Below are 12165 nucleotides of genomic sequence, written 5' to 3'. Positions count from 1 at the left end.
GTGTGAGTGTGTGTGTGTGTGTGTGTGTGTGTAGAGTTAACCCTTCTGAATGTTCACACCATCATTAGAGATCTTAGCAAGTTTGTGGAAAATAATCTGTCCTTTGAGAATTGCATAGCAACTGTTGTTAGGAATCCTTCAGCATAGCCCACCAAATCATAGATATCCTGTAGGATCAAAGAAGTCAGTGTCCTTCTGTACACCTCCCTGATAAAAGCCATACTTAACTAGAATGATTGCCTGTGACATGCATGTGTATATATATCTGATAAATTTAAATAATCTTGACCAAAACATTGTAAGTATGAGCTCTTTAAACTAGACAGAGTAACTAAACATTCTGTTACTGTAATCCATCTCCTATGTGCATTCATGAGGGACTGTCTATTTTGGTTATGAGGCAACAAAGGATTTAGTCCCATTAGACCTCTTACATATTTGGATATCTAACAATACCACCAATAGCTGCACTGCGGTTTTAAACCTACACTGAAATGTTAGTAGACCTTGTTTTTGGGATAGGTATATCTCCCTAACTACTTTTTAATGCAGACTCACTGAACGAATGTAGATCTATAAATTCACCACTGGGCTTTCCATACAGGCCCTTAAATACAGGAGAAGAAAGTAGTGAGAATTGCATTGTTGGACCAATTGACAAGTGTATAGCTATAAACCTAAACACATTTAGACCATCAGATGTACAGAAAGGGACAGAAATGTGAAGGAGTCACAATCTTTATTAACAACAAGTATAACTCTAGGTTGGTTAAACAGAACAATGCCCTGGAATTTATCCATTTGTAAATTACCATAGACAAAGTCCCATATTATATCCTAGCATAATATATGTCGCCCTCAATGTCCCTTGAATCCCATAGCTCATATCTAGGCCCACTGGAGACACTCACAATTAAACCAAATATCTTATTCATGTGACACTTTAACCACCCTTTATAGACTGGGAAACATACACTGCCTCATACTTGCAGGCACAATGACTCCTGGATTTATTTACACAAATAACCTTATCCAGAAAGTGTGGACACCATCTAGTGGTTCAAACATACTGTACCTTGTATTCATCAATATAGGAGAATGCTAACCCCCCCCCCCCCAAGTGTTGTGTTTTCTCACTGGTAAGGTTGGACCACAAAGATATCTCCTTCAAAATAAAAATCAACCTGGTAACCCCAGCAACCCCTGTAACAGTTAAGAACTATTCTAAAGCAAAATATATCCTATTAAGTGATAGTTTGTCAAAATTCAGTGCCCCTCCCAACCCCATGTTCATATCAATCTATTCAGAATTGGTCAAGAGACTCTGTACTACCATGTGAATGGTTGTATAGAGTCTGCTGTACTTACTTTAAGTAAGCCCAAAACAAACTCTAAAAATAAAACATACTGGTTGAATTTTAACTTTAGTAGTGCATACAAAAAAAAAAAAAAAGTCATGGCTAAAATTAGAAAGAGCAACTCCCATAATGAGGAACTTCCTAATTAAACTAAACAGAAAACTAAGAAGACTAAGTCCAATAAGAACAATTACAAGGTCAAGATAGCTTTGCAGGCTAAAAACAACCACAAAACCTTCAACAGCTATGTCCAAAACCACAAAGGCAGCACCCACCAGTGTGCCAAACTGGTGGTTAGTTGTGCCACCTTTACTGAGCAGAGTGGTACAGTGAATTTGCTAGCTGACAAATTCAGCTCAAACTTCACCCCCACTCTCTCCCTTTCTCTTTCCATGAAATACCTACTAGCATAACCTCCCCCCACCTATTAACAGGGAGTAGGTCCTGGCAGCTCTCACTAAGGTCAAAAACATGGCATCAGTGGACCCAACAATTTCCCAGGATGCCTTCTAAATAGCTTGAAACATGACTTGCATGGACCTCGAGCCACATTTCAACTATAGTCTCAAAACAGGCTTTGTATCATGAGAATGAAAGACCACAACAGTTATCCCACTTCATAAAAGTGGACTATATATTAACACCCAGAAATTACATACCTATTAGTCTGACTAGTCTAATATGCAAAGCCATGGAAAAATGATTATGGAAATGATCAACATTTTATAGATTACCTTCAGACACTGGAACCAACCCAGTTTTGTTTTGTTATAGGAAGGAAATTTCAACTAAACATGGTGGACATCTTTGAGAAGGTTAACAAGGCAACAGGTTTGGGTAAAATGGTGCATACCTCCTATGTCTACATGGTTGTATTTGATACAAAACCCCATCAGGTAAAGATGATAAACTTACTGACCTGGACAAAACCCCTGTATAACTTGCTGGATTGCCAGCTCGCTCACAGACAGAACCCATGAAGTCAGAATTGCTCAGACTGATCAACACCAGGGTCCCCCAGGGTTGAGTTCTGGGGCCTCACCTATTTTACATCTACTTCTCAGAGGTAAAGGCTGATGTCAAGGTCCTTTGATTGACCAAGTTTGCAGATAATTTCAAATTGAGAGCTATCATAGATTCCTACCATGACAAAAAACATCTTTCAAGAGGGTCTAGCACAGACAAATGACTGGTGTCAAAGTCATTTTTTAAAATTCAGTGTCAGAAAATGCATTATAGTGCCTTTTGGAAAAATTGCCACACAAGCTAAATACTCCATCAATAAGACACACTTAAGAGATGTCTGAGTAGTCAGGGATCTGGGAACTTGTTGAGACAGTAATCTGGTCTTTGACCAACATATGGTGAAGGTAGAAGAAAAAAAAATCAGTCTATGTCACCTAACTTATAAGTAAGTGCATGGTATCCAGGTCCAAGAAAATCATAACGCTACTTTATTTGTCCATTATCAGAGCCATCATTGAGTATAGTTACCCCTTCAGCATGTACCTGAACATACACGTGCAACATTTGGAAAGTCTGCAAAAGTCCTTACCAGGAGAATCCAAGATGTAAACACATTGCCCTATATGGATTGCCTAAAAGCCCTATCTCTATACTTTGTCTACTACTGGTTATGAAAGGCAATCTATTCCTGGCATAAAAGGCATCCTCGATCCAGCTCTGATGGACCTTTTGTACATCTGCAATGTGAACTGCAATAGAACCACAATCAATGATTTAAAATTTGCTTGAAACATAAATAGGACATGATGGTGAGTCTCTGGTGGTCTTCTAGTTGTTAGGATTCAGAGCTCTCACCTCTACAGCACGGGATCAGTACATATGTGTCTCAAATGATCCTCATGCTCTGGACCAAGTTCCCCATCCATATGATTCATAGCCTACTCCCAATCCAATTTAAGTGTAACCTTGACCGATATGGATGGGAATCAGAAATTCACCCTGGGTTTGGCCCCCATATCTCTGATTGACAGAGGTAGGCAATAATGCTTAAACTAAGACTCCCTCTTTAACCTCAAGAAACTTACTAGATAACACAGCCCCGTGTTAGTAAATACGTATGATACAAAGAGACACAACTGGGTTAGATTTCACAGCTAGGCGTATAATGTCGCAGGTTGCCGTTATCCTAGTATATACCTATGAACCTATGAAATTATGAACTGTGCACTTATTATAAATGTTAACTGCATATGTACTTGCCTATCTGATCTCCTCCTTCTCCATTGTTTTCCCTTTTTATATATGTGTAAGATGCCATCAGCAAGGTGTATTTCCTTTAAATATTCCAGTTAGTTTCTGCTGGAAAGTTTAAGATATGCATGATACGGTATCTCTCAAACCAGTTTTGTTTATTGTTGGAAGTTAGTGCTAGTTGTTGTGGTTGGATCTGGCATACATCACTCAGTCATCAGCATTATGATGTAGTTTGTCGGGATGCTTATTCTTTGTACTAAAATGTGAAAAGCGCTTTGTTAGGAAATGAAAATTATTAGAGTACTTTACCTGGTGCTGTTTTATTTTTTCAGTCCAGTTTTGGGTGAGCTACATTATGGGCACCAGGTCTGAGGGAATTATCAAAGCAGGTTTGAAATTGCCTGCATAGATCATGATTTGAATTATATTTTTTAATATATTTTGAAATATATTAAGTCTCTTTTGTGTTTGTATAGTGTTATTTTACTGTGTAAGTATCTGGTGAGTGATGTTATATTCACAAGTATAGTTTCTGGAGGACAGCTCTTCTTTTTTAACTTTTTATTGGGTTTTAAAGATCAAAAGCACAATAACAAAAGAAACTAACACCTTACACAAACAAACTCCATACAGAGTCCATAACAGAAATATGTCCATACATTATAAGTATTTATCCAAAAGATGATTAAGTTTTATCCATGACAGGTGCTTATGAGTGATGTTCACTGTTCTAGCTTGTGCTGTTTGTATTTCCCTATTGCAAACATTTTTGGCAAGAGAAATACATTCTGAAAAAGAGAGGTTGTTTTTACATTTCAAAATGATAGTTATAACTTTCCTTGCTATAGCAAAGTGAGACCAGAGAAAATGCACTTGTGTTCTTGAAATGGAAGCTGGAATTGGTGTGTTAAACAGTATCAGTGAATAGTTAATATTACAATTATCCAACCATAAGATTTAGCAAAGTAACTACAATCTTCCCGGAATGAGGCAACCATTTTACAGTCTTGTACCATGTGTGCCCAGTTTGCATTTAAAACATCCTCATATCTCCAACATTTAATATTTCCTTTTTATATATCAGTGCAATTTTGTGTGGAGTTAAAAAGCTTCTGTGTAGAAATCTTCATGCAAAGATTGTCAAGAAAAGAGATGATGTTGTATTGCTGATGGATTTGAAAACCAATGCCTTGTTGGTGTCTGAGAAAGCTTCATTATTTGTCTTTGTAGAACATTTCCCTAAGGATATGCCAGATGCCAAACATTCAGATATAAGAATCTTATAAATAACTGACCAAGGTGATTTATTTTTGATTTCTAGACTATTAATCCTAAAGAAGAAATCTAATATCTTGATTACTGTCTTTGAGTTCATGTTTAATGTTATTTGAATATTATTACTAATGAACTCCCTACATATTTGTATATTTAGCCAACTGTTTCTTTTTTTTCTTATACCTTGCCAGGAGAAAATTAATGTCACGTAAATTATTATTGCTTAAAAACTGATGCCAACATTTTTAGCCCATTTTCTTCTCTTTCATGAATTTTATTTGAGTTAAATGAATCAAGGCAACCATTCATGAATGCTATGAGAAAGATCAGAAAGAATAAATCTTTAAAAAGATAGTTACTACACATCACCTTTTTAAAATTTGATTAAAACATAACTAACAAAGGGAAAGGAAGTAGGGTGTTTCCTGACATTTTTACAAACATTTTTAATGATCAGGTACAACTTGTCCACATCAGAGAAAGAGTTAATATTTATACCTGGAATATTGATTGTCAGCAGTATTGATTTATGAATGTTTCTCCAGTTTGAAGTACAATTATTGTTTAACCAATTACTTACTAGATTTAAAATAGCCAAGTCATCATATAATTCGATGCTAGGAAAACCAATCCTTCCATCTTCCCAACTTTTAACATGCCAGTCAAATGTTCACAGTTTTGCGATATGCTACAACCACTTAAGTAACAGTGCATTTATTTGTTTAATCAACTTTTTAGATGGGAGCATGATTAATGATTGCATGAGGAATACAATCTTTGGAAAATAGTCATTTTTATTAGTATTAGTCTTTCATCCATCTTAAAGAAATTTGTGTTCCAATTATCTTTAACTTTCCTTGTTGTGTCTATTAACAGTTTATAATTTAATAATACTGCCTCAGACCAACTGGGTTTATGAGGACTCTTAAATATTTAATTTGATTACTCTCTCAATTAAACTCCTTATATTTGTATATTTTAATATTTTAAAAAAGGACTCATCAAAAATGGTCCAATCATAACAAAGAAAATTCATTAATTAAATATATGAATTTTGCAGAAAAATGTATATACTTTAAGAACATTAAATAGATATGTCCAATCAGTAGAATCAACAGCTTTGTCTAGGTCTAAGCTTATGACTTAGGGTTCTTTCTTTTTCTTGTTAGCTATATCAATCAGTGAAAAAGCCTAATCACGTTATCTTGAAGTTTTCTATTCAAAATAAAGCCTGTTTGATCCTTGTGGATTAAATTTGACATCATCATATTAAGCCTTTTCACAAGGATAGACATGAATATTATATAATCAACATTTAAAAGTAAAATGGGATGGTAAGACAAGCATACTTTTGCGGCATTACCTTGTTTTAAAATGGGAGATATCATTGGATATTTCCAAGAAGGAAAGATAATTAATTTATTTCTAATTTCCTCAAATATTCTCAGTAAAATTTTTAAAGTATTATCTGGTAATATATTATATAATTCAGAAATTATTGCATCTAAACCAGTAGCTTTATTGCTCTTTAAATATTTAATGTGTTATTTTAATTCTTTAAAGGAAATAAGTTTATCTAATTTATGTTTTTGTTTTAGTTAATTTATTTATTATATTTTCTTTCAGACAGTTATCAGTTGAATCACTCTTAACTGAACAGGCATTAATATTATTGATTAGTTCATAGTGTTTCCTAAAAGATTAAAGAATGTCTTTTAAGTCAGTTACATGTTTAATGTTACCTCCCTCTTAAAAGTAATTTCTTTAATATGATTAATGTCATTTATTGTTTTTGATCTAATAGATAATATATATATATATGTTCTTTGGATTAATAAAATATGATAGTAATTTAAGTTTATCTAGATTTATTGAAGCTTTATGATTTAATATTTTCTACACATTTTTGATTTAAACTTTTCAATTCAGTGTTCAAACCTATGTCCTTATTTTTTAAGTCTAAATTGAAAGTATTAATTATGTTCTGTAAGTTAATTAATCCACTGTACTATTCCTTTCTCTTCTTAAGATACCAACTTTTAATTCTTCTAAATATATATGCTTTCAATGAGTCTCATAAAATGGCATCAAAAGTACTGCCATTATCATTAAACTTCAGAAAAAAAGTTTAGTTCTTTTAAAAAACAATCTCTAAACCCATTCATTTTGACAATGTAAGCTGATTTTCTTTGCCAGAAAATTAAATCCTTAGATTTAATGTTAAAAGTAAAGACAATGGCATTATGGTCAGATAAAGGACATGAGATTATTGAGACTTTATCAACTTTTCAGTATAGTCTGTCAGAAGTCAAAACTGTATTAATGTTTGTTTGGGTTTACATCTGTATGAATAATGTGTGTAATTTATGGATTTGGACCCTTTTATATCATTTATATATATATATATATATATATATATATATATATATATATATATATATATATATATACATACACAAATTAATGTAGAAATGTTACTGTTTTGCTGCAGCTGATAAACTAAACTCCTTATCTTTAGTATTATGTTTTGCAGAAAGGATACAATTAAAATCCCTAGTAAGATTCCACCCTTTAAATATAAAGATTCTATATCTAAATATTTTCTTGCAACTTTAGAGACTGTTCCAAGGATCTAAAATACATTTCCAAATGTGTAATATTTTTTGTTTATTTCAAGAACCACTATACTCAACTTTCTATTTTTAGCTGAGTATGTATCAATTATCTTAGGCACTGTCAAAGTTTTCTTCCACAAAATGGTAGTGCCTCTTCTCTTTGAGTTAAAATGAGAGGGAACAAGTATTGAGTAGTCTTTAAAAGAAAGTTTATCTAAGACTGTTTTATTATATGTGTTTCCTGCATAAAAACAATATGCATTTTATTCACACTTAAATATTTAACTAAACTTCCGCTCTTCGTAGGTTATTAAGACCATTGATGTTTAATGAAATGCACCTAAATACAGACATTCTTAAAATTATATCAGAAAGAGTAATTTCTGTTATGGACATAAAAATCAATTCAGACATTAACTAGATTAAAAAAAATAGATATGTGCATCTCCTATGATATAATAAAATATTCCTGGTTTGATGAAAAAGTCATTCAAACCACCCTCAATCATCTCTAGATCTCTAAGAAACCAATACCTAATGCTGCTGCCTCAAAAAAGACGTTAATGATAGACTTTAACTTAATAAATAGCATCTCTCCATGAAGTCTTTCACTATTCTAAACATTATTTAATATTATTATTAAAACAAAATCTCCAAAAATTATATAACTAAATGAAAAACAGATCCCTTTCTTAACATGAAGTAGTGAAAAGGATATGAGCCGGACAATATATGTTAGAACTCAAAAGAACATATTTAATAAAACAGATTATTTAAAAACTAAAATTATGTTCAAAATTCCCTTGCAAGAATATATATTTAATACAGAAATTATAATGTGAATTATAGACAAAATGTAAAGTTAGAATGTGATTAATTATATTAATTCAAATCATTTCACATATTATTACATTTATAAACAAAAATTTGTGTGAATTCACAAAATCTAAATTCTACAAACCTCAGCATTTAACTAGCAATACTTAATGTGCATTACAATAAAAAAAAAATCATGGCTAACAATTTGAAAAACATTTCTTAGTAAATCCTTCGGGATGTCATGTCAATTAAATTAGCAGTAATTAAAAATATTAAGTATACCAATACAGAAAAACTAATAAATAAAGCAAAGGTAACACAATAGTTGTAAATGATAGATCCCCCTCCCACAACAAGAAAGTCTCTATTACAGGACAAATCACTTGACCACATCTTTTATTATTTTAATAAACTCTCTTCTATTGCAAAAACAGAGTCATCTGAGGCAGACCCCCAATTTTTTTTAAAGTGGAGTGCACAGACCTGTATCTATTTTCAAGAATGACTTCTGCAACCCAGCAAAATAAGATCACTTTCCTCATAAAAATAATGAATATCCATAACTAGAATAAGTATATAGAGAGTATATATATATATATATATATATATATATATATATATATATATATATATATATATATATATATATATATATATATATATATATATATATATATATACATATACATATACATATATATATATATATATATATATATATATATCAAGATTTGTAAATATGTAGTAAAAAGTCAATTATATATAGTAAAATAACTATCCCTATATTTGTCAATTTGCAATGCCAACAATAATGGCTAACTGCTGTGACTGAAACCCATGTTTGTGTAAATGTAAATTGGATATGATTCTTCACAACTAATTGAGTGAGTAGTCCATACAGAATGAGTTATAATAAAAAAGGAAAAGGTATAACAGATTAATATCATACTAATTGCTAAGTTCCATTATTACAAAGGGGTAATACAAAGCAGTTAAAGCACTTAAAATGTAATCAACATCCCCTTATTCGATGAAGGACATATCACTTTCAAATCAGAACTCTATATAATGATTTATGGCTTTACTGACACTAGAATTAATGAACAAAACACATTACTAATAATAAGTAACTATTATGAAAGTTGAATATATATGAATTTGCTTATACAGAGTTTCATTAACACAAATACAAATATGCAATGATGTTCAGCTATTTATAAATATGTACATGTAAACCAAATCAATATTTAATAGAACATGACTAATATCATACACCTCCCTAATTGACTCATTGCAATCACATGCATATGCAAAAACATTAAGGAAATTCAGTTTAAAAGACTAGTAAAAGACTAATGAAAGCTTTTCTTGAGCCACCTATTGTAAAGTATATATATATATATATATATATATATATATATATATATATATATATATATATATATATATATATATATATATATATATATATATATACATCAACTCCCTGCATTGTCCTTATAGTTCAAAAAAATCAAGCTGCTTGAAAAGAAATAAATATTTCACATATTATGATCTACATTGTAAGTAGCAAAGTGAAGAATATACCAAATCATATCAGTGTTGATGCCATGAAATACAATAGTTCATGGAGAGATAATAATAGAATTCATCACTTGGGCATTTGTTTTGTTTTAAAGAAATATGCATCTACAACAAATGAGCATGCCACTGTTTAAATAAAGATTTCTATTAAAAGAACATAAAAAAAAAAAACACTAAGATCAAGATCTGCATTAAGATTTTATATAGTGTTCAAAATGCATTTGCACTTCATATCACTCCATTGGTACATTCCGAATGGTGCAGATCTGACAGGGTCTAAGTTCAATCAGCTTTCTCACTGAATCTTCGTGCTGACATAAGATCTATGCACTTTTAATAAGACACTTGCAACTTCTAGGCATAGCAATAGCTTTTACAAATTTTCTAGCAGGAATGCAGGATTAGATTAAACTAGTTAGTCATTGATACCTCATGCAGATAATGGCAGGATGACATGAAGAAGAAGAAAAAAGACATACAAGCTAAATCACAAATTTCTCATACATTAATAACTAAAAACAAAGTGAAAATTAATTAGTACTCAATCCATTTTCCTTCCAAATACCACATACCAGTTCTAATGAATGAGTTACTAACAATTTAAACAATTATTGGCTGTTAGAACAGAATGAAAAAAGTAAAGAAAGGAAAACAGATGGGAATAAAATAGCAAATGCAAATAATTAAGCACTAAATAAGACATGTAATTTATATAACAGAGGGAGCAGACATGGAACTAACATAAAACTGCAACCCTCTAAGATAAAAAAAAAAAAAAACAGAAAGAAGATATTAACAAGGCTAAGAACAAACTTAGTATATACTTTTGTATCCCCATACATATAGAGAGCGATAGAGAACAGTAAATAAATACATAAATTAATTAATTAATAATTGAAGTTAACAGGTAAACTACTTGAAGTAGACATTAAAGAGGATTGATATATGTAAGTGAAAGAAAAATTAACTAACAATGAAAAAGGGAAAGAAAGTAAAAAAAGAGAAAAATTACCTTATGGGAACTTTCCTTCAGCTGTAGGACTAGTATTCCAAGCACTAGCAAGGCATAAAAATGAAAAATCAATTATTTTTCTTTAAGCTTCTTAATATCTTTATCTTTAGTGGGCAAAGTACTTTTGTTTGCTTGTCTTTTCAAACTAGGTTGAGACCATTCCATTTCTTCAGTTTTATCCAAAATCTTTTTTATTTTTTTTTTATTTATTTTTTATTTTTTTGCAAAATCTAAGGCTTCTTCCAGGTTATTAAATATTGTTTGACCTTCTGAGGAATTATTTTTATCCTGTCTGGGAACATTATTTGGGCTCTGATGTCAGCCTTCTTCAAACTATCAATAAAAGGTACACTTGCTTTCCTCTTAGAAATTACTGTGGCAGTATAATCATTATAGAATCTGATGCTTTTCCCATTAATTTTAATTGGAGCACTTGACCAAACATTTCTAAGCACCAGATCTTTATCCTGTGTAGAAAAATGTTTGACAATTATAGATCTTGTGGCTTACGATATGTTATTTGACAAAGAGACATTTACTAAAGAATGAGGGTCTCTCTCTATACCGAAGGAAAGAGGTTCAGACAAGTTTAATGTTTTAGGAAGCCAGTCATTTAAAAACTGAAATCATGCTGTTACCTTCCATTTTTCAAAAACTTCATATATTCTAATATTGCTCCTTCTAGATCTTCTTTCTAAATCTTCTACTTTTTCCAGAAGTAAGATGTTCTGTTTAAGTAGAAATTCAATCTGGCTTTCATTTTCATTCTTTCTACCACCAACATCATTGACTGCTTCTTTGTTGGCTGAGTTTTGAACAGAGTGTTTTGTGATCATTTCTTTGAGGATGTCCATTTGTTTCTTACTTTCTTGCTTCATATTGTCCATTCTAAATCTCCAAATTATTCATTTTGAGAGAAATGTCATGTATACTAGTTATAATTATTTGTAGCTCTTTCTTCATAGTGCCCTGAAGAGAAGCTTTTGAGTGGCTCGTTACTGTGTATATCTGTAGCTGACAGGAATAAAGTCAATAAAAACCTCAAAAGAGTTGACATTTCTTTTCCAGGAAACTCACTAGAGTATTGTAGAGTGAAGAGAAGCAAAAATATTCAAGTCTGCTAAAACTGTAAGAAAAAAAAAATTCTGTCAGAACAAATGTAAAGAGGCAGAGCAAAAGTTTTGTGCTGCTAACTTCTTGGATTCTTAGCCCCCTCCCCCAAGGACAGCTCTTCTTCTTCCTATAATAAGTTGGTGTTTTCTGACCACAGTTTCATATGTTG

Source organism: Protopterus annectens, chromosome 5.part0 (genome assembly GCF_019279795.1).
Source record: "Protopterus annectens isolate FY-2018-M chromosome 5.part0, PAN1.0, whole genome shotgun sequence".
Lineage (NCBI taxonomy): Eukaryota > Metazoa > Chordata > Ceratodontiformes > Protopteridae > Protopterus > Protopterus annectens.
This window is presented reverse-complemented; position numbering follows the sequence as displayed.